At 40.7% G+C, this 24,941-nt stretch overlaps 1 protein-coding gene across 13 annotated transcripts in view; it reads right to left on the reverse strand.

Annotated features, from left to right (window-relative positions):
- Window positions 1-24,941, reverse strand: part of Rgs7 (regulator of G-protein signaling 7) — a 433,024-nt gene that overhangs the window by 199,274 nt on the left and 208,809 nt on the right.

Genomic DNA, 24,941 nt, shown 5'->3' on the forward strand with positions numbered 1-24,941 from the left:
AACACTTGCATTCAACCTGGGATGAAAAATAGAACAGAATGGAAACTGCTGGTTTCTTTTCTTGCCAGTGTGAGAAGAAACACACACACACACACACGCGCGCGCGCGCACGCGCAACAGAGAGAGAGAGAGAGAGAGAGAGAGAGAGAGAGAAAGAGAGAGAGAGAGATGAACCTTCCACCAGAGACTGCCCACTTGGCCGATTGTGTTGTGATCTCTTTCTTTCATCTAGAACACCCTCCCTGGTATTGTTAAAATATTTTCCTAATTTTAAGTCTCCTCATCACCAAGTCTAAGGTGAAATTTAGTTCTACAGGAACCATTCAAATCAAAGCCTCCAACTCCCTTCTGTGCTTTACAGCTCTGTGCCATAAACTCGCACAAGAATCACCAAGCTATAGTGTGGCACTTAAAGACCATTTGTTCCTTTGTCCACTCTGTAGTCAGCCAGTGGTCGCCAGCTCTAGATCACACTGGCCATCAGGCATGAGATATGAAAACCTATATAAGAGCATTTCTGCCCTAAAAACCTGTCCCAGCCAGCAGTAACGCCAAAGGTGAAATTGAGTAAAGCTTGCCGTTCTGTTACCTCTGTACCAGGATCAATTTCCCATCTCAGTAATTAAGCCATGCTTATGTAAGACGCTAACAGTAAGGGAAGCCAAGGAATGGCCCAAGAGGAAATCTCTGTGTTATAGTCCCATCTTTTCTGTAAGTCTAAGATTATTTCAAAGTAAAAAGCTTTTGTAAAAAAAAAAATCACACTTTATACTTTATGTCAATGAGTCACCTAATTCCCACCACGCAGTTTCAGAGTGATTTTCAACTAAGAAATCTAATTTGCTTTGATGAATGTCATTAGATTTCTTAATATGTGAAATACCCGGGTGGGAAGAACGGGTTTTCATGTAAGACAAGCCTGGATTTGGCTCTTAACTATTATAATTACTGTACTTTAAACAAGTTAAATCATTTCACTAAGATTCACTCTACTCTTTCATAAAATAGTGAGAACAATGCCTAGAATCTTTCCAATGCTGTATGGAGACCTGATGTCAGGACTGGGGTGCAGTAAAATATTTGAAAATTAAGTGATACAATGCCTACATAATGCCTGGCTAACAGACTAGGCAATAAACATTGGACTTGGAATATTTTATATACCTGAGACTTAGGAATGTCTCTTCTGCATGTTCAGGTTTCTTGACATATGCAAACATCATTCTCCATGTCCTGCTGCCTCCTCATATCCCAGCACTAACTCCAGGGGAGTCAGGTCCAAGAGTACATCAGCCAGACAGGTATGACTACAGAATGAGAAGCAAGTCCCCAGGGTCAATCCTCCTCTCCTGGCTAGAAGTCTACACCCAGGCCAGCTCTAGGGAGGCAGCCTCAAATGAGTTATCAAGTGTGCTCAGAGAAGTGGACTTCAGGGTAGACACACAGGTGCACAAATAAGTGGCATTAAGGTTATCCTCTCACCTTTGCCTGTCCCTTTTTTTTTAACTGATGCGATCAACTCAAGTAGAAGTGGAAGAAATCTTGATTATCAGTCCTCCAGAACCCCTAACAGTATTCAAGTACTCCACTTGAGTAATGAAGATATCTAAGTATAGAAACATGAAATAGATATTCTATCTGACTCTTTACTTGCTGTTTGCCCTTGATTCACCTGACAGAATGTTCAGAAATGAAGAATAAGCTGCTTCGCCTGCCTCGTGTCAGCCTTTAAGCCCCTGTATTATCTGCTTAAAGGCTTAAACCAGGCCGATTAGACAGCCGAAGAGTCCCCTCTGAATCCCCTGTGGTTACCCAGGAGTGTGACACTGATGAATGCCAGTACATATCACTGAGTAGGCACTTTTTCTATGAAGTCACCTCCGTGCTGAGGGGCACTCTGGAGCAAAGTGAGGAGGATGAAAATTTAAAGTGACCTGTTGTTACATCTCACAATTTTTGATTTTTCCTGAACCACCATTTCTTTCTTATTTTTTTTTCCTGATGTGGGGTCTTGCTTTGTGGACCAGTTTGAGAGCCTTCTGTCGCTGCCTCCTGAATGTACCCTTCCATCTCCTGAATGCACAAATCTAACCATAATTTTATAATGGAAAAATTTTAACTGTAATGTGAAAACAGATTTTTTTCTCTGGACTGAGAATATACATATGGCAAGGTATTTAGCTGATCCAATGTTTGTTTCTTTATGATTTCTCCATAAACATCACTATGGACTACATGGGCATAAATGAACAAAGAAATCAAAGGCAACAGAAGCCAAAAATCAAACACTAAGGAAAAGACACCAACTTGGTACCTAAGTTACAAAAGCCATGTTTTAGAACCTATCCTCCAACTTCTGTCTTGGGATGTGTTGATCTTCTGTCAGTCTTTAACATGAGGTTAATTATCTGCCTTAGGAACATTAGAAACAGCAGGTTATGAAAAAGAACACTAAACCTAGGCAAACCAGTCAATAGAGGAAAGTGGATAGGAAGAAAAATAAAAGATTGTAACATTAATTCTAACAAGGATTAAAAGTCTCTGGGACTATTTAATTTAAGACCAAAGGGAAAAATCAACCACACACTTTAAGAGTTCCGTGAGAAGATTTAAGACACACATGTATGTTGTGTGCATGTGGTATGTGTATGTGTTTGCATATGTATCCATAAACACCATACACACACAGACACACAGACACACAGACACACACACACACACAGACACACACACACACACACACACACACACACACAGTGTTGCTGCTATCTTCAAGAGATGAATTCTAGTACTTGCCAGACACATTCAAACCACATACTTTCATGTTCCTCTGTTAAATGACATCATCTTTGGCCATCATTCTGCATATTTTATATCATCTTCAGATTACTGATAGTACCTACCTATAGGGGTGCTGTGTGTAGTTACTCTATTCCAGTTTGGAGAAATGATAGCAAAGAAAGATTCCTGTAGATGTTGCTTGTATTAGTTCCTCAAACATACAGGATTTGATTAGGAAAAAAACTTTGTATATCTACTCAAGAACCATGTAAACTATGAAAATGTTTATGTAGAAGAAATGAGGCCATATCTATTTCTGATGAGATGAAAGTGTTGCCCTCAGGTTTTTTTTTTTCATGAATTTCCATCATAAACTTATTTAGAATGAATACGAGGAGTCCAATAGAGCACTATTGGCAAAGCCAACCCTTCCTTCTACAGAAGCTAACACTTGTTTGAGGAAAGTTGAGCAATGGTCTTTTTGCAATGTACCTTTGCCAACACAGACACATATGGCTCAGTGCATTGAAAACACTCTAAAGTTTATGTTACCAAATAATTCACACTTGAACTCTGAGAAAACATAGCTTTTCCCTTACATGGAAACTTATTGAGAAAATAAATCTTACTTCATTCATCTTCGTAATACTAATATAGTAAATGTCTAATCAATGATAGAGGTTCGATTAAAAAAAACAAAAACAAACAAAAAAGACAAATTGTTGTTAAAGACATATCTTTAAATTTTCTGAAAGGTCCAAGAGGAAAGTTTAATTAATTCAAAACATTGTTATGGGGTATGTGAAATGACCTTTTCTTTTTACCTAATATGTAGTATAAAACATGCCCCTGTCAGACCTTGCAGGATAATGATATTCTGCGCCCTGTCTGTAATCTAAAACTTCCCTTCTCCTTCAGTTTTATATAACACAAGGATCTCTCGATTCATATATTAGAAAAGTTTCTCCCCTGTGTCACCTTAAGTTGGTGGCTGAATCTGAGATTGTCTGCCTAAGGGTGTGACTCCAGTTCACAGCCAAAGGTTCTGTTGAATGTCAACACAGGCTCTTTTTGCAGGAATTCATAACGATGACCTTTTCTTCTGGAAGAGCTTAAACAATAGACCCGTGCTTTCAGATGTCTTTAACACACCAATCAAGTTAAATGGTCTCAGCCCACACACTTGGGGGCTATCAACGGAAAAGCACACTGTGAAGACCCATCTCTAAAAAGCCTCAAATGATTGAAGAAAGGACCCAGACATGTTCCCACATACTGATGGGAAACCTTCCTAGCGTTCCAGTGTTCTCAACGACCATGGGAACTCAATTCAATTAGCCATGTAGTTACATTTACCAGAAAGGTTTCTACAATATCATTAGCATTGACTTCATTAGCCCCAGTCACTCTCCCAGACTGCCAGCAAAGCACCAAAGTGGAGCTGAAACACATTGTACTGCCCTGGTTCTGAGAGAAAAATGGATTGATCAAAATTCCGAAGGAAGTTTTCCAACCTTGTATTGTAACCCACCATTAAGCGCAGACATTTGGAGACTTAATGAGAGCTTCGCTGAGCACCTTGAATGGGTCTTTCTCATGCGCAAAGTCATTTTAAGTGCTAGCTGTGAAAAGGGAAGAAATGATTGCTAAAGGGCTTCTTAGATTCCTTAGGCAATTAGGCGGAGGCAGGTATGCTGAAATTTTAATCCGCCCATGTAATTCTTTTTCTTTCAGACAGTTTTTCCATGGGAAAAAAATGATGTGCGCTTCTGAGGTGAGCAGCGCTGAGCAGAGAGAGTAGAGCCAGCTTCTAATGGGAGTTAAGTAATAATGCGATTAAAATTTGCAACACAACAGATGCTGGGGAGGATGTGGAGAAAGAGGAACACTCCTCCATTGTTGGTGGGATTGCAAACTGGTACAACCATTCTGGAAATCAGTCTGGAGGATCCTCAGAAAATTGGACATTGAACTGCCTGAGGATCCAGCTATACCTCTCTTGGGCATATACCCAAAAGATGCCCCAACATATAAAAAAGACACGTGCTCCACTATGTTCATTGCAGCCTTATTTATAATAGCCAGAAGCTGGAAAGAACCCAGATGCCCTTCAACAGAGGAATGGATACAGAAAATGTGGTACATCTACACAATGGAATATTACTCAGCTATCAAAAACAACGACTTTATGAAATTAGTAGGCAAATGGTTGGAACTGGAAAATATCATCCTGAGTGAGCTAACCCAAACACAGAAAGACATACATGGTATGCTCTCACTGATAAGTGGCTATTAGCCGAAATGCTTGAATTACCCTAGATGCCTAGAACAAATGAAACTCAAGACAGATGATCAAAATGTGAATGCTTCACTCCTTCTTTAAAAGGGGAACAAGAATACCCTTGGCAGGGAATAGAGAGGCAAAGATTAAAACAGACACAGAAGGAACACCATTCAGAGCCTGCCCCACATGTGGCGCATACATATACAGCCATCCAATTAGACAAGATGAATGCAGCAAAGAAGTGCAGGCCGACAGGAGCCGGATGTATATCGCTCCTGAGAGACACAGCCAGAATACAGCAAATACAGGGGCGATTGCCAGCAGCAAACCACTGAACTGAGAACGGGACCCCTGTTGAAGGAATCAGAGAAAGAACTCGAAGAGCTTGAAGGAGCTCGATACCCCTTATGAATCAACAATGCCAATCAACCAGAGCTTCCAGGGACTAAGCCACTACCTAAAGACTATACATGGACTGACCCTGGACTCTGACCTCATAGGTAGCAATGAATATTCTAGTAAGATCACCAGTGGAAGGGGAAGCCCTTGGTCCTGCTAAGACTGAACCCCCAGTGAACGTGATTGTTGGGGGGAGGGCAGTAATGGGGGGAGGGTGGGGAGGGGAACACCCATATAGAAGGGGAGGGGGAGGGATTAGGGGGATGTTTGCCTGGAAACCGGGAAAGGGAATAACACTCGAAATGTAAATAAGAAACACTCAAGTTAATAAAAAAAAAAAAAAGACAATGGAAAAAAAATTTGCAACACAAACTGTTTTGTTTTGGTTTTTTTTGTTTTTTTTGTTTTTTTTTTTTTTTGCTGCGGTAACTCAATTAAGACTCTAATTGATGATTTTCCCCCACACCGCAGCTCATTTCATGTATGAGGCTGATGCTTCCTCATTAGTAACAACTGTGAGTTTAAGCCAATAGGAGCTACTTACGTAAATCTAAGCTGGATCATTCACTGGACAATTTTGTTTTTCAAAAACAGTAGCTAATTTTAAAGCCTAAATTTATTTAAAAAAAATAAATAGCTTTTATTGTGTGTTTTGCTTTTCCTAGTCATTCCCATACTTGAATTTGAGGAAAAAATTCTGATCTATAACCCCGGAGGATGGTGGAATGGGAGAGAAAGCTAGAGGGAGTGGAGTGGCGTCCATTATTGTCTTGTTCAGTGGGAAAACAAGACAGCGGGATAGAGTCATAGAACAGAAAGTCGACAAGAAAGGAAATCTGGGAGACAGAAGACTGAGGGGAGATGCTTGATAATGAAAGTCAAAAATAAAACAATAACAAGAATTGAAACACAGAAGTGCTTTGGCCAAAAGGTAAAACCACTCAAGAAGCTTCTAGCTCTAAAACTAGAGGAAGAGCAAGGTAAGTCAGGAAATCTTTGTCCACGGCACACATGCCATAGTTTTCAGAATTGCCTTGGTCCTATGAGGTGGCATTTTTTTTAACCTTCAATTGTGAGTTCAAGTAGGAGAGTCATTGGGAAGATACCAGGAAAAATTCTTGGTAAACAAAGCTAAGCCAAGTAAGCCAGAGGGTTGGAGGTTCAAGAAAGGATGGTGACGAAGACGGAGAACACGGAAGTGCTCGGGGTCTGCGTGCCCTCTGTCTTCGAGGTGGAAATGAGTAAGTCTCCTGGACAAACTGGTGGATTTTAAGACTCTCAGAAAGGTGCCCTTGGTAACCTAAGGCCACGCCTGCCTGCTTTTCTACTGTGAAAGTGGAGAGGAGGTCCTGCTGTTTCCAGCACCTGCTCCTTATAAGAGACTGAGGCAAAATGGTTACACAGTACTAAGCCAGCACTGTGGTCATGTGACTTTGCAGGGCATCAAGAGAGAGAGATGAAGAGAATAGACCAATTTCTAGACAGGCCAATTAGGGGGTAGCTTAGCTATGAAGGCCCTACAGTTTTCACCTTTATAAGAAGATTGAGTTTGAAATGACGGGACCGGTTTTAGGCGATTTCTTCTTTCAACCTTCTTCTGCCCTTTTCTGCCTCTAACAGCAGCCTCCCCTCCCACTCTTAACTAGCCCTGATTTATAGAATGAGGGGCTGCCTGATTTTAGAATCACAGCACTTTTTAAACTTCTGAATATCTTCAAGTTTGTTTTAACATTGGTGTTTCATACCACCAGCCGCTCTTGAATAGCTTGCTCAAAGCTCCTCTCTTAAATGGGTTCCTTGACCGGTTTGTACCCATGCTGATCTGTTGACAAATCCAGGATTTCAACCGGGAAAAGGGCTGATAGTCCGTCCTTTCTTTAAAACTTTCACACAGGGGCTGGAGAGACAGCTCCGTGGTGTAAGGTTTGTGCCCCTGCAGAGGACCAGAATTCAGTTCCCAGTTCTCACAACCACCTGAAACTCCAGCTCCCGAGAGTCTAGCACCTTCTGTCCTCCAAGAGCACCTGCATTCATGGGCACTATGAACATACTGACACATGGAGAGAAATTAATTAAAAAATAAATAAACTATGGTCTGGAGAGATGGCTCAGTGGTTAAGAGCACTGACTGCTCTTCCAAAGGTCCTGAGTTCAAATCCCAGCAACCATATGGTGGCTCACAACCATTTGTAATGAGATCTGATGCCCTCTTCTGGTGTGTCTGAAAGAAGCGACATAGACTTTGAGAAAAAATAAATAAATTTCATTGCAGTTGCTAGGCAGTAAATTGTGTCTTTGTTGTGCAAATATAAGAAGCTGAGTTCTGGGTAGGCAGACTTTCAATCGCAGTACTTGGGAGAAAGAAACAGGAAGATCCTTGCAGCTGACTGGCCCACAAGCCTACCATATCAACAAGTTCCGGTGTCTCAGAAAAGGAAGGTGGGCAGCTACTGAAGAATGACAGCTAAAATTGAACTCTAGCATCCACATGCATATATAAACATGTGCACCTATATTTGCACAAACATAAACATGAAAATACACACACACACACACACACACACACACACACACACACACCCTTTCAGAGACCATTCTCATGAACTGTGAATGTGCATGGCTGTTCAGATTTCTCCTTCGTGTAATACAAAATTGTCATAGCTCGTTCCCTTTCCTACACCAACCTGTATACACCTCATGCTACACACACTTACCAATGGTTCAGGCCTTATCTCACACCCGTGCTCTCTGCAGGGTCCCTCTTGTCGCCATCTGTGCCTGTAGAAAACCAATTATACTCCCTGGTTCCCGTCAAATGTTAACGTCTTACTAAGTCTTGCCCATTCTTTCTCTCACAGCAAATGCTGTCCTCTCTTCCTATGAACCCCCCCATACATATGTGGCACCTCCTTTATGGTCAATGCCTGTATGGTCTTTGTCTCCTTTGCTCCAGGAAGCAAAGAATGCAATTATGGAAGGCATCTAGTTTTTACTTTATAAGCCTCTATCCTGTTTGCATGTCTGATTTGCTTTCTTGCATTTATGGGCTTGTTTCTGGGTGTTTTTGTTTTGTTTTGTTTTGTTTTGTTTTTTGGTTTAGTTTGGTTTGGTTTGTGCAATTCCTGGGGTGGGTTTGGTATTTTGCCTGGCCATTTGTTTATTTCAGAGGCCCATGTCTTACAGTTTGGCTTTGAAAATACAATCCCCTTGTCTCTGCCCCTCAAGTGCTGGGACTATATGTATACACCACAAATTTCAGACTTTTGCTTGATTTTATCATAAATATACAAATCATCACCTGTATAATTAGGGACATTTCCTATTTCATTATTAAAGAATTCTCATTTTAATAGGATTAAAATAATAAACTTAGTCCTGGTTTTCACACATCTGTTGTCACATATTTTGAAGTTAAATATCATTGGTAAACATTGTGGACAGTTCCCTGGACCTTTCATAACCTAACTGATGACTACTGATGATGAGCTGTTTTAAAGCTCTTAAAGTTCCACATTTGAGAAAAGCATTTCTTGAATGTATCCCTTGCCTTTAGAAACTGAACATTTGACAGATCTTGTAACAACCAGATTAATAATATGCTTGAGGCCATTTAAAATGATGTACTCTGTCTGTTTCCCTGTTGTGTACTCAGTCTGTTTCCCTACTGTGTGCTTAGCTTGTTTAAGTTCAACCTGCCTTGAAGAAGACAGTGTAGCCAATCTTATTATGCCTTGAATTTCTCCTCCAATCAGTTTTATAACCTAAGCTAATTATCTCAAATTATATATAATTTCATGTTCTTGATACAGAATGTGTGTGTGCACGTGTATGTTGAAGAAATCATTTACTGAAAACAGCCAATAGTTTGAAAGCAAGGGTCCACCATAAATGTTGGAAGAAATGTGTAGACATACATGTTGATAATATCTGTGTGAGTTCTGAACTCAATTCTGAGTCAGTAATGTAATTTCTTCATTTGTAGCCTATTACAAAAATGATTAAAATAACAGGTCCCCCATTTCTTCCCAACACCATGTTTTCTGTGATGTTCAATAAATATAGAGCAAAACCCTGTGCTAGGGACAGAGAGCACAGACAGACAGAAGACACAGGACTGAAGTTTAGAATTAAAATTTGGGCTAGCTTTTTGGTTTAAACTACTCCAAAAGGAAGCCCCCCCCCCTTTTCCTTTAATACAACTTGGACTGGCCAGGGTAGTGGGACTAATCATTTGTAATCTTCCTTTCCATTGCTTACATCTCTTCTAGCCCTAGGAAACAAAATCAATAGTTTTATCAAGTCAACTCTCTCTGGGGTGGGGGAGGACTCCTGAAACTCTCAGGCCTGTCCTGTGGAATTTGTCATAGATGCCAGTGGCTCACTTCTGAGGACCATTCTTCTTTCTCTTCTTATTTTAGTATCTGGGATCAATTTCAAATTCATCCAGCCAACAGCATTTAGCAAAAATAGACCAGTCATTCCATGAAGATAATACCATTAATAAATAGTTTGAAAACAGCCATTGACTCTGCTGAAAGGAAGTGTAGAGCATGTCCTAAGATTTCGGTAGAAATGACTGATAAAAGACGTCGAGGGTACCTGGCTTAGCATGCCATTTAGAACATTCTCAGGAAAGGTGGGAACACTCACAGCGCCCACTCCCATAGAGAAGACTGGTGTGTGCACTTTGGGATAGAGGGGTTGGTTTTATGATTCAGTTCTTTAAATCCAAGTTTCTCCTTGCAGCCATTCATGAATTTGCTATTCATAAGTGTTAGCAAATATTGCTTCAGACATTTATGATCCCCTGCTCCATGAGCAATCCGCTCTGGATGTAAATTATCTTTGACTGTGAACCTGGTCAAATACCGATGAAAATCGGGGTCATCTCTGGCTACTGGAGAGTGAAAAGCTACTTCCCGATGCCTGTGGAATAAGTATTCTCCTCCCCAAGCTCTTCACTTCTCTGAGACAACGAGGTGCTTGCTCACTTCTGGTTCAGTCCCACACTGAAACCTAGGGCAGGGGAATAGCATATCCCATGTTGTAAATGGCCTCTGCTATCCCCAGAATGAAAAGAGAAGGACAAATTTGTAGTCAGTGGTTAAACCAAAGTGTGTCATTGATGATTTATGGCCTAACTCTACCTTTTTTTTAAGCTTGAGTTGTACCTGATATTGCAGAAACACACACACACACACACACACACACACACACACACACAATGAAAGGAAGGAAGGGAGGAAGGAAGGAAGGAAGGAAGGAAGGAAGGAAGGAAGGAAGGAAGGAAGGAAGAAAACTAATTTTTGGAGACTTATATGACTTACAATCCAATCTCTAGGGGCAGGTGGAGGGAGAGATCAGTATTGTGTATGTGAAAGAGAGATCAGTTGTCCAGAGACTTTGCCCCCAAGTCCCTTTCTCATGAGCTAAGAAGTCCTTTCAGAAGGTGATTTGGCATTGTTCCATGGCTATGGAAGCTTTCAAGAAACATTGCATTTTAAAAAAAGTATTGTACTATAAACTTAAGGGCTTTCTCATATCCTTCTAAAAAAAAACAAGGATCAGTATTACCTGAGACATATTTTTGAGCTCTTAGGAAAGGCATTTCTCTAGGTTGTCATATGCAGTCAGTGTCATCAATGTGAGACAAAGACACAGTGGTCATGTAGTACATTTCTCATCCCTGAACACATAACTGAGAAATCAACTTCAAGGAGGGATGTGTGCTTTGTAGTTTTCAAAAATTTCAGTCAATGCTTGCTCAGTGCCACACCCTGGGGCAGCACATCACAGAAGAGTGTGGAGTTAAAGGCTTCTTCCCTTATGATAGCAAGAAGCAGAGAGAATGAATACTGGGCATGGGGGACACATTTCCAATCGGAGCACTTGAGAGATAGAATAAAGGGCTAACACCAACCTGTCTGCACAGGGAAAACTTGAAAAGAACAAAGAACAGACACTTAAGCCCAAAACTATGAGAAAGACAGATAAATTTTTACTCAATAGCTGGCTTTTATGATGCTTTGATTATAAAATCTGCCTGAGAGACACGCCTGAGATAATATTTGATATATGTGTGACTGTACCATCTCTGCTACCATATATATAAGCAGTGCCCAGCCTGGACCCAGTCAACTTAGTGCAATAATTAATACTCTGGTCTAATTCTCATTCTTTTATTGTAATCACTATTAATGTTGTTATTGTTATCGTGGTGCCAGAGATAAGATGCAGGGTTTTGGACATTTGGCCATGCTAGATAAGACCCCTTCCTTGATGCAATAGCCCCAGACCATGATTGATTATGTTGAAAGAGATCTTTCTGTGTGGCTTAGACCGCAGTGATCATCTGATCTGCTCTCTGCCCCCTGAGCCCTTGGATTACAGATAAGCGGCACGCACCCAGTTGAACTTCACTTGAAAAAGAAAAACAGGAGGAAGGCATTATAACCTGAAGACACAGCAGTGACACTTAGAGAAGACAAAATATGAATATGCCCATGAAGAAGGCCCATTCCTGGTGTACATACCGCCAAATCTTATCATGAGCCATGACATGTTGGTTAATGACTGACTGTATGTATGGTGATGGTCTCCTGTCTTCAGCTAATGGCTTAGCCATTATTATACCAGATTCCCCACAAGGCCATGTGGAGACAGCACAATGCATTTGTGTGCCCAGCTCACGTTTGTGTCAACACTGGTGTCAGCAATATAAGGGAGTTTCCAACTCCATAAATTACATAGCACAGCTACAGTCCATGGAGCCTTTGATAACCTCAGTTAATGGTTACTATGCTATCGTTAAAGTGGAATATGGGAGGGCTTAGAGGGAGGAAAGGGACAAATGAAATGATGTAATTATGTTATAATCTCAATAAAATAATTTTTAAACAGTATATGCACTCTACTAAGTAAATAAATGGTTACTGCAAAGTAACCTCAAACACCTCACACCTTCCTTCCCCTGCCTTACAATTCCATCATTTCTTTTTGGCTATGTACACAATGATGTTTATTTAGCCTCCTTCATTTTTGTGTCCTACACTGAGCAGCAGCAGGAGGCACTACCTGTTTGTAGCTGAGGTGTGTGGAGGACTGTACCATCCGGTTTCTCACACAGTGAAAAGGACTAAGACGTGGTCTCTGCCATGGCGACATGGCTGCCTGTGTGCGGCAATTTGATAATCGATCTTAGGTGGGATGCTTTGCCAAGGTTTGAAATGGGTTTCTGTTGATGTGGAGTCCGGTTTTTTTTCCTCTGGGCAACACTTCTGCTTTACTTATTTTATATAGTGATTTTGAAATTTCCAATTCCTAGAATTCTTTAGAGATCAGCAAGTAAAGCCTAGGCAAGCAAAGGGGCTTTCCCACTTTAATGGTCCTCTCACTGGTCCTGCCAATTCAAGTTGCTATGGAGATAAAGTGGATCTTATATTTTCAGAAGCATCTGGATAGCAGTATTGATCATTCCAGCCTCTTGAACACTACAGCCTTGATCCTCCTGTGGTCCTGCCAATTCAAGGTACTACGGAGTTAAAGTGGATCTTACTTTGTTAGAAGCATCTACACAACAATATTGATTGTTCCAGCCCACTGGGCAGTAGCCTTGAAAGCAGAGAAAATTTCAGTCGACTTTCCTGAGTCACTTTTTTTAATAGCTAGAAAGATAGAAGGGGTTTTGGAAAAACCTTTCTTCTTGCTGATCCATTTGTGAAAGAGAGCTCTCTGCTCAATATTCACCTGCAACTATGCGCTTGGCTCCACTCTCAAGAGACAAATTAGGGATGGTTCTAAACTAATTTATATTAAACCCACCATGAAGTTGGTCCAAACTTAACAGATGCACCACTTTTGATCCAATAACCAGCCCCCTTATGTCCTCAAATTGTACCACCATGAGTGCCACAGAGATCAAGAGTGCCTGGAGCCTGCTTCATATCTTCAGTGAGTCAGGGAGTCACAAGAAACTGAACTCTAAAACTAAATAAATATTGTTTTACCATCCCGATGCTATGAAACTTCTAAGAATTATGATAAAAGACTAAATACACAGAATCAAGGAAAAGACAAGGCATTGACTCACAACACATACAGTCACAGCACCACAACCCAGAAAACACACTACAAGATCTACAGAAAAGGAGACCAGAGGGTCAAGATCTGAGCAGTAATTTCTGGCTTCCCTTAGTCCTACTCCTGTTTTCAACTAATGAACTGTAAGAGATGCTTCCCTATGCCAACACTCACCAATCATAAAGGGAGAACACACTTGAAGCTTCTTTGTTTTTTTTATTTATGATGAATTGATTTTTTTTTATTAACTTGAGTATTTCTTATATACATTTCGAGTGTTATTCCCTTTCCCGGTTTCCGGGCAAACATCCCCCTCCCCCCTCCCCTTCCTTATGGGTGTTCCCCTCCCAACCCTCCCCCCATTGCCGCCCTCCCCCCATAGACTAGTTCACTGGGGGTTCAGTCTTAGCAGGACCCAGGGCTTCCCCTTCCACTGGTGCTCTTACTAGGATATTCATTGCTACCTATGGGGTCAGAGTCCAGGGTCAGTCCATGTATAGTCTTTAGGTAGTGGCTTAGTCCCTGGAAGCTCTGGTTGCTTGGCATTGTTGTACTTTTGGGGTCTCGAGCCCCTTCAAGCTCTTCCAGTTCTTTCTCTGATTCCTTCAATAGGGGACCTATTCTCAGTTCAGTGGTTTGCTGCTGGCATTCGCCTCTATATTTGCTGTATTCTGGCTGTGTCTCTCAGGAGCGATCTACATCCGGCTCCTGTCGGTCTGCACTTCTTTGCTTCATCCATCTTGTCTAATTGGGTGGCTGTATATGTATGGGCCACATGTGGGGCAGGCTCTGAATGGGTGTTCCTTCAGTCTCTGTTTTAATCTTTGCCTCTCCCTTCCCTGCCAAGGGTATTCTTTTTCCTCATTTAAAGAAGGAGTGAAGCATTCACATTTTGATCATCCGTCTTGAGTTTCCTTTGTTCTAGGGATCTAGGGTAATTCAAGCATTTGGGCTAATAGCCACTTATCAATGAGTGCATACCATGTATGTCTTTCTGTGAGTGGGTTAGCTCACTCAGGATGATATTTTCCAGTTCCAACCATTTGCCTACGAATTTCATAAACTCGTTGTTTTTGATAGCTGAGTAATATTCCATTGTGTAGATGTACCACATTTTCTGTATCCATTCCTCTGTTGAAGGGCATCTGGGTTCTTTCCATTTTCTGGCTATTATAAATAAGGCTGCGATGAACATAGTGGAGCACGTGTCTCTTTTATATGTTGAGGCATCTTTTGGGTATATGCCCAAGAGAGGTATAGCTGGATCCTCAGGCAGTTCAATGTCCAATTTTCTGAGGAACCTCCACACTGATTTCCAGAATGGTTTTACCAGTCTGCAATCCCACCAACAATGGAGGAGTGTTCCTCTTTCTCCACATCCTCGCCAGCATCTGCTGTCATCTGAGTTTTTGATCTTAGCCATTCTCACTGGTGTGAGGTGAAATCTCAGGGTTGTTTTGATTTGCATTTCCCTTATGACTAAAGATGTTGAACATTTCTTTAGGTGTTTCTCCGCCATTCGGCATTCCTCAGCTGTGAATTCTTTGTTTAGCTCTGAACCCCATTTTTTAATAGGGTTATTTGTTTCCCTGCGGTCTAACTTCTTGAGTTCTTTGTATATTTTGGATATAAGGCCTCTATCTGTTGTAGGATTGGTAAAGATCTTTTCCCAATCTGTTGGTTGCCGTTTTGTCCTAACCACAGTGTCCTTTGCCTTACAGAAGCTTTGCAGTTTTATGAGATCCCATTTGTCGATTCTTGATCTTAGAGCATAAGCCATTGGTGTTTTGTTCAGGAAATTTTTTCCAGTGCCCATGTGTTCCAGATGCTTCCCTAGTTTTTCTTCTATTAGTTTGAGTGTGTCTGGTTTGATGTGGAGGTCCTTGATCCACTTGGACTTAAGCTTTGTACAGGGTGATAAGCATGGATCGATCTGCATTCTTCTACATGTTGCCCTCCAGTTGAACCAGCACCATTTGCTGAAAATGCTATCTTTTTTCCATTGGATGGTTTTGGCTCCTTTGTCAAAAATCAAGTGACCATAGGTGTGTGGGTTCATTTCTGGGTCTTCAATTCTATTCCATTGGTCTATCTGTCTGTCTCTGTACCAATACCATGCAGTTTTTATCACTATTGCTCTGTAATACTGCTTGAGTTCAGGGATAGTGATTCCCCCTGAAGTCCTTTTATTGTTGAGGATAGCTTTAGCTATCCTGGGTTTTTTGTTATTCCAGATGAATTTGCAAATTGTTCTGTCTAACTCTTTGAAGAATTGGATTGGTATTTTGATGGGGATTGCACTGAATCTGTAGATTGCTTTTGGTAAAATGGCCATTTTTACCATATTAATCCTGCCAATCCATGAGCATGGGAGATCTTTCCATCTTCTGAGGTCTTCTTCAATTTCTTTCCTCAGTGTCTTGAAGTTCTTATTGTACAGACCTTTTACTTGCTTGGTTAAAGTCACACCGAGGTACTTTATATTATTTGGGTCTATTATGAAGGGTGTCGTTTCCCTAATTTCTTTCTCGGCTTGTTTCTCTTTTGTATAGAGGAAGGCAACTGATTTATTTGAGTTAATTTTATACCCAGCCACTTTGCTGAAGTTGTTTATCAGCTTTAGTAGTTCTCTGGTGGAACTTTTGGGATCACTTAAATATACTATCATGTCATCTGCAAATAGTGATATTTTGACCTCTTCTTTTCCGATCTGTATCCCTTTGATCTCCTTTTGTTGTCTGATTGCTCTGGCTAGAACTTCAAGAACTATATTGAATAAGTAGGGAGAGAGTGGGCAGCCTTGTCTAGTCCCTGATTTTAGTGGGATTGCTTCAAGTTTCTCTCCATTTAGTTTAATGTTAGCAACTGGTTTGCTGTATATGGCTTTTACTATGTTTAGGTATGGGCCTTGAATTCCTATTCTTTCCAGGACTTTTATCATGAAGGGGTGTTGAATTTTGTCTAATGCTTTCTCAGCATCTAATGAAATGATCATGTGGTTCTGTTCTTTCAGTTTGTTTATATAATGGATCACGTTGATGGTTTTCCGTATATTAAACCATCCCTGCATGCCTGGGATGAAGCCTACTTGATCATGGTGGATGATTGTTTTGATGTGCTCTTGAATTCGGTTTGCCAGAATTTTATTGAGTATTTTTGCGTCGATATTCATAAGGGAAATTGGTCTGAAGTTCTCTTTCTTTGTTGTGTCTTTGTGTGGTTTAGGTATAAGAGTAATTGTGGCTTCGTAGAAGGAATTCGGTAGGGCTCCATCTGTTTCAATTTTGTGGAATAGTTTGGATAATATTGGTATGAGGTCTTCTATGAAGGTTTGATAGAATTCTGCACTAAACCCGTCTGGACCTGGGCTCTTTTTGGTTGGGAGACCTTTAATGACTGCTTCTATTTCCTTAGGAGTTATGGGGTTGTTTAACTGGTTTATCTGTTCCTGATTTAACTTCGATACCTGGTATCTGTCTAGGAAATTGTCCATTTCCTGAAGATTTTCAAATTTTGTTGAATATCGGTTTTTATAGTAAGATCTGATGATTTTTTGAATTTCCTCCGAATCTGTAGTTATGTCTCCCTTTTCATTTCTGATTTTGTTAATTTGGACACACTCTCTGTGTCCTCTCGTTAGTCTGGCTAAGGGTTTATCTATCTTGTTGATTTTCTCAAAGAACCAACTTTTGGTTCTGTTGATTCTTTCTATGGTCCTTTTTGTTTCTACTTGGTTGATTTCAGCTCTGAGTTTGATTATTTCCTGCCTTCTACTCCTCCTGGGTGTATTTGCTTCTTTTTGTTCTAGAGCTTTTAGATGTGCTGTCAAGCTGCTGATATATGCTCTTTCCTGTTTCTTTCTGCAGGCACTCAGCGCTATGAGTTTTCCTCTTAGCACAGCTTTCATTGTGTCCCATAAGTTTGAGTATGTTGTATCTTCATTTTCATTAAATTCTAAAAAGTTTTTAATTTCTTTCTTTATTTCTTCCTTGACCAGGTTATCATTGAGTAGAGCATTGTTCAATTTCCACGTATGTGTGGGCATTCTTCCCTTATTGTTATTGAAGACCAGTTTTAGGCCGTGGTGGTCCGATAGCACGCATGGGATTATTTCTATCTTTCTGTACCTGTTGAGGCCCGTTTTTTGACCAATTATATGGTCAATTTTGGAGAAAGTACCATGAGGAGCTGAGAAGAAGGTATATCCTTTTGCTTTAGGATAGAATGTTCTATAAATATCCGTTAAGTCCATTTGGCTCATGACTTCTCTTAGTCTGTCTACATCACTGTTTAATTTCTGTTTCCATGATCTGTCCATTGATGAGAGTGGGGTGTTGAAATCTCCCACTATTATTGTGTGAGGTGCAATGTGTGTTTTGAGCTTTAGTAAGGTTTCTTTTACGTATGTAGGTGCCCTTGTATTTGGGGCATAGATATTTAGGATTGAGAGTTCATCTTGGTTGATTTTTCCTTTGATGAATATGAAGTGTCCTTCCTTATCTTTTTTGATGACTTTTAGTTGGAAATTGATTTTATTTGATATTAGAATGGCTACTCCAGCTTGCTTCTTCTGACCATTTGCTTGGAAAGTTGTTTTCCAGCCTTTCACTCTGAGGTAGTGTCTGTCTTTGTCTCTGAGGTGTGTTTCCTGTAGGCAGCAGAATGCAGGGTCCTCGTTGCGTATCCAGTTTGTTAATCTATGTCTTTTTATTGGGGAGTTGAGGCCATTGATATTGAGAGATATTAAGGAATAGTGATTATTGCTTCCCGTTATATTCATATTTGGATGTGAGGTTATGTTTGTGTGCTTTCATTCTCTTTGTTTTGTTGCCAAGACGATTAGTTTCTTGCTTCTTCTAGGGTATAGCTTGCCTCCTTATGTTGGGCTTTACCATTTATTATCCTTTGTAGTGCTGGATTTGTAGAAAGATATTGTGTAAATTTGGTTTTGTCATGGAATATCTTGGTTTCTCCATCAATGTTAATTGAGAGTTTTGCTGGATACAGTAATCTGGGCTGGCATTTGTGTTCTCTTAGGGTCTGTATAACATCAGTCCAGGATCTTCTGGCCTTCATAGTTTCTGGCGAGAAGTCTGGTGTGATTCTGATAGGTCTCCCTTTATATGTTACTTGACCTTTTTCCCTTACTGCTTTTAATATTCTTTCTTTATTTTGTGCGTTTGGTGTTTTGACAATTATGTGACGGTAGGTGTTTCTTTTCTGGTCCAATCTATTTGGAGTTCTGTTGGCTTCTTGTATGTCTATGGGTATCTCTTTTTTTAGGTTAGGGAAGTTTTCTTCTATGATTTTGTTGAAGATATTTACTGGTCCTTTGAGCTGGGAGTCTTCACTCTCTTCTATACCTATTATCCTTAGGTTTGATCTTCTCATTGAGTCCTGGATTTCCTGTATGTTTTGGACCAGTAGCTTTTTCCGCTTTACATTATCTTTGACAGTTGAGTCAATGATTTCTATGGAATCTTCTGCTCCTGAGATTCTCTCTTCCATCTCTTGTATTCTGTTGGTGAAGCTTGTATCTACAGCTCCTTGTCTCTTCTTTTGGTTTTCTATATCCAGGGTTGTTTCCATGTGTTCTTTCTTGATTGCTTCTATTTCCATTTTTAATTCCTTCAACTGTTTGATTGTGTTTTCCTGGAATTCTTTCAGGGATTTTTGCGATTCCTCTCTGTAGGCTTTTACTTGTTTATTAATGTTTTCCTGTGCTTCCCTAAGTGTGTTCAGGTCTTTCTTGAAGTCCTCCAGCATCATGATCAAATATGATTTTGAAACTAGATCTTGCTTTTCTGGTGTGTTTGGATATTCCATGTTTGTTTTGGTGGGAGAATTGGGCTCCGATGATGCCATGTAGTCTTGGTTTCTGTTGCTTGGGTTCCTGTGCTTGCCTCTCGCCATCAGATTATCTCTAGTGTTACTTTGTTCTGCTATTTCTGACAGTGGCTAGACTGTCCTATAAGCCTGTGTGTCAGGAGTGCTGTAGACCTGTTTTCCTCTCTTTCAGTCAGTTATGGGGACAGAGTGTTCTGCTTTCGGGCGTGTAGTTTTTCCTCTCTACAGGTCTTCAGCTGTTCCTGTGGGCCTGTGTCTTGAGTTCACCAGGCAGCTTTCTTGCAGCAGAAAATTTGGTCTTACCTGTGGTCCCGAGGCTCAGGTTTGCTCGTGGGGTGCTGCCCAGGGGCTCTCTGCAGCGGCAGCAACCAGGAAGACCTGTGCCGCCCCTTCCAGGAGCTTCAGTGCACCAGGGTTCCAGATGGTCTTTGGCTTTTTCCTCTGGCGTCCGAGATGTGTGTGCAGGGAGCAGTCTCTTCTGGTTTCCCAGGCCTGTCTGCCTCTCTGAAGGTTTAGCTCTCCCTCCCACGGGATTTGGGTGCAGAGAACTGTTTATCAGGTCTGTTTCCTTCAGGGTCCGGCGGTGTCTCTGGCAGGGGTCCTGCCGCTCCTGGGCCCTCCCCCACGGGAGCCCAGAGGCCTTATACAGTTTCCTCTTGGGCCAGGGATGTGGGCAGGGGTGAGCAGTGTTGGTGGTCTCTTCCGCTCTGCAGCCTCAGGAGTGCCCACCTGACCAGGCGGTTGGGTCTCTCTCTCACCGGGTCTCACACTTGAAGCTTCTAATTATTCAATCTCTCTCTTAGTCCCTTCCTCTGTCCCTCCATCTTTCTGCCCATTCATCCATTTGTCCCTCTATCCTTTCACCTCTCCCTTCCTCCTTCCCTCCCTCTTCTTTAATGTTTCCAACTTTCCTTCCTGCATTTGAGCTTCTGCCAAACATATCAATAGTGAGTGACTCACACACTATAGCAAATGCCAAATATAGATTATTTTTCTCACATGGGTAGGCTTTCATTACTTTCACACATTTACAAATTCAGTTAAATCTCCCTGTACAGTATACGTAATATATCACTGTATTCCTGAGAAGGATTTGAAGTCAATCTTTGTCTGACAGTGATATATTTTATAAAAGCAATGGTATCTTCCAGTTGTGAAATTTGTGTGTAAGTAACATACCAGGGTCTAATCAGTGACTTTGCAACTAGGTGAACAACTGACCAGAAATACATTATTCATGTGTATGAAAATCATTTGCTCTGGATATGTAGAGATGTTTGTTGCTTTAAATTTTCATACCTTAAAATTTCTAAATGATCATATTAAATCCAATCTACCTCACTGTGCAATTTACCAAAGAGCCCAGATTCAGGTGCACAGCTTATGGGGGTAACATTTCTCCTCTTACTGCAATGAATCCACTCTTTCAAATATGCACATGCTTACCCTTCTGGGTCCTGCAAATCCAAGTACCAATGGGAAGGAAATGACTGTCCACAGTTAGTCAGTGTTAAAAGGCAACACAATGAGGGAATGGCTTGGATCTGGCTACTCCTGTCTTTCTTGGAAACCCTAGGCATTTGTTTTGAATCAGTTTCCCTTTCAGGATACAGGTTTTTTCATTATAGTATTTGGGGAGTAGGGACTCTATTCATATTGTTCTATGATGAAGTGACATTATATAAGCGGTAAGGTTTATACTAGTGACAAGGGATAGGAGGGAAACTATGCTCTAGAAAATTCTCATGTAAGCACCAGTGAGGCAGAAGCACTTAACCCAGGAACCTTCATCTCATGGACTTCCTTCAGTCGGCCTCTTTAAAAACTGGTCTCCCAAATTGCAGCTGACTTGCTCTCTCTCTTCTGGATGTTCAGGCAGAGATGTAGCACATGTATTTTGTCCTGAGTGCCTCCACTGGCTTCTTTTGTGGTAATCATCTGAGGTCTGTTAGTTCAAATATTCATCAAGATTTCTCTGCTGGTTACTTATTGAATGCCTCTATGGACAGAGCCCTTGGGAGGCAGGGATCAACCTTGCTTACGTCATCCAAGGAGGAGGAAGAGTGGAGGACATTGAACATCTGGTGACATTCAGTTTTGTTAGGGGACATGGCCCACAGCAGGAAGCTGAAGGACAAGACAGGTGGGTAGGGGTAAGAATGGACTACAGAGAGATGAGGGGACTTGGACAGAGTGTACTGCTGGGCCTCGTTCATTGTGGTGACTGGGAACTCTTTGTTGCTGTTGCTTCTTTATGCTTCTTAAAGACATGGTCTTGTGTTACACAGGCTAACTGTGAACTTGCCTTCCTTCTGCCTCAGTCCCCAAATGTTGAGATTATAGATGTATACCACTACACCAAGCTTTACCCGTGGATGTTAACATGAGCTACAATAAGACACAATAAATATGTTCTTTCTAGAAAATCTATAAGGTTTAAGGTCAGAAATTCATATGACACCAAATTTTGTATTATATGAGTAACTTTCCAAACATCTATGACAGGAAATAGTAAATAGGCATGAGAATTGTTATAATAAATTGGGCCTGCTTATACTCATAATATGGTCATGCAAATTATCAATGTAGTATTCTGGTTTATCTTTTACACTCTTCTGAGATTTTATCTTTTAGAGATCCTTCAACAAAAATATTATTTACAAAAATAAATACCAACTTTCTCATGAATGACTACTGGGCCTCCTGGCCTCTCCTCCGATGCTGGGCAAAAATGGAAATTTTGGCAGGATGCTTGACTGTTGAAGGGCTTTCCAGTTTGGTGTTTGTTTGTTTTCTCCAAACTTTGGAAAAAAGAGGCAAAATGATAAACAATACTTCATGTGTGAAGTAAGGAAAACTTGTCTTCTCCTTTCCACATTTGTAGCCAACAAGACCATCCTACAGATGATGCATCATTAACACCTTGGATGTGGGAGAACTAGGGTTCTGAACATTGACACTGTGGGTTTGAGGCTAGGCAGCTCATAAGAAGGACTGCCGGAATGAAGCTGAAAAAGTATACGTGCAGAACTTGGCTACAAAGGATGATATTTCAAAAGATATATGCTGGAGAAAAATAATGCCATTTAATCCTTGAGACGAAATCTCAGTGTTGTTGAAAACCATCCTCTCTTGTATAAAGACTTACACCATGATGAAAATGTGCCTTTTGGCTATGCCCAGGAAGAAGAGTCCTTTGAATTTCAACCAAGATTGAAATACTCACCTCAAGTTCTGTTTCTCCTCATGCCCTACCTGGGAATTACATAGTCACTGGGAATTGGTACATAGAATTAGACTGTTGTATCATTTTTATTAGTTCTTTGCAATTCTCATATAGTGTGTTTCATTTATATTTCAATTTACAGAGCTGGGTTTGGTTCCACAGACTTTCTCACACTAGATAAGACCTGGATCATTTATCGATAGGGAAGTTGTTGAAATAACTATCTAATGATTATGAACATCTCACTAAAAGAGATGGTCTTTCCCCCAAATCTACTGTGTAGCCTGGGGTAATCCTTAGTGATAACAGGAAAGGAGAGAAGCATGAATTCCTAGAAAAGGGGTATTTCAGATCATAGACTACAAATTAGATTCACAGAGGAAGGGGCATAATCAAAACAATTCACTAACACAGAACAGATTGTGTCTAATGAGAGGTGTGTTGGAGAAGGTGGAAAACCACCGTGCTACATGGACAGATAGACATGGAACAGTGGGTAACAGAGGGAAGAGAAGAGCTGCAAGGTAATCCACTTTGGATTAACCTGTATTCAGTGTGGAGAAGCCAGCAAACATGAAGCAGCCCTTGTGTAAGAAGTCAAAGAAAGGCTGTGAGAACAAGAGCCATTCTGCTGTAAATGGAGATACCAGAAGTCAGACTCCAGGGCAGAGTCAGCGACAGCTCTGTTCTTTCCTACAAGGCTTTGAACTACTCAAGGAAACCTACAATAAGTAGTATAAATAATTTTCATCCTGGTCCAGTACAACCACTTATCTTCCTGAGCAAATCCATTTAACTGAAATAAGAATTTTACAAATAAGATATCCCATACCATCAGAGGCTAAGCATGATACTTGCTATACCATCGGAGTGCATTAATTAGAAGTACTAGCTGCTAACTTCTTAGTCACTTTCACGACCTACTGAGGTACAATACAGCTGGCACTTTCTAAAGATTATTCTATTGGGTACATTCCATGGCGGGGGGGGGAATAAACATATAAATGCATGCAAGTAGTATTCATTTTTAACATTCGCCCCAACAGGTAGGCAGGTCTGGTGGCATATCCGTAAACCCAGCAGTGGGGAGGCATGAAGACTTCCAGTTCAAGGTCAGTCTGAAATACATAAAAGGATCTTGTCTCAAGGGACAAGGGCTCAATAGTAGAGCAGTTGTGTAGCTTGGGGGAGATTATTAGATAATTCCCCAAAGTGGAGGTGGGGAGACAAACCATTAAACAAACATCAGTGACTTTCTGTCCTGCTTCTGGCAACCAACCTCGTCATACCATTTAAGAACGACATTCCTGACATCTACACAGAATTATAGGTCAACCTATCTAAAACTGAATGTATCTGAAACCCTAACATTCAATGGCTAGGACTAGAAGAAGCCAGCCTAGGATAGGTAAGACCTTGCCTTGGAGGGGAAGAAAGCTTATTAACCAAGTGGGTTTCAATAGGTTGAGTTTCAGCATCCCAGAAAGAGGTTTTTAAATTACAAATGACTTCAAAGAGTTCATTTAAATGGATGGGTTACCTGTATTGATATGAATCATTTTTGAAACTAGAATTGGCTAATATAAAGTCCAGTAGAAGTGCTTATCAAAAGTAGATCACAAAGAGGACAATTTTACAAATCTTTTCAGTGCTTGAGAGAAGATGCTGAATTTTCATATCTGCTCTGCATGCAGTTGGTCATGATGTATTATTTTAGAGTCTCAGATCCAAACCCATTTTAGAAGAAGATATATTCCTGGTCTACCAGGATTATCATGGATACTCCTTTTTGCCACTCTTTGCCAACACACCAAAATAGCACAAGATGCAATTTCATGATGGTGAGTTAAGCTGTAGAATCTGAAGCCTCCACAAGTGAAGGTGAATTTTCATACTCTTAAAACCAATCAGGTTAAGAGGACCCTTTTGTCCAGGAATAGAATATACTTCCTGACAATTTGGACCACGTGCTCACTGGCCATTTGGAAAAACTTGCTGTGCCAAATTATTCAGATATTGCAAATGTGGACATACTTTACTATACAGTATCAAAAGTGACATCTGTCAATAACACCACTGATGTCCTGAGGAACATCTTTCACTCTTGGGACATTTCCAGGATCAGCACAACACTGACAAGGTTTCATAAAGGAAATTCTCACTTTCTCTTAAAAATCTGAATGTTATCGGCAACTTTAGGGTGCATTTCTTAAGGTAACAGGCTCAATCCGTTCATGGAAAATGTTTCACTTATAATACATCTGAAACCATGAGTTTGTCATTATTGTGTGTCTTTGGGTAATGCCAATCCATGAAAAATGAGAA

The sequence above is a fragment of the Rattus norvegicus genome, chromosome 13 (genome assembly GCF_021556685.1).
Source record: "Rattus norvegicus strain SHRSP/BbbUtx chromosome 13, alternate assembly SHRSP_T2T, whole genome shotgun sequence".
NCBI lineage: Eukaryota > Metazoa > Chordata > Mammalia > Rodentia > Muridae > Rattus > Rattus norvegicus.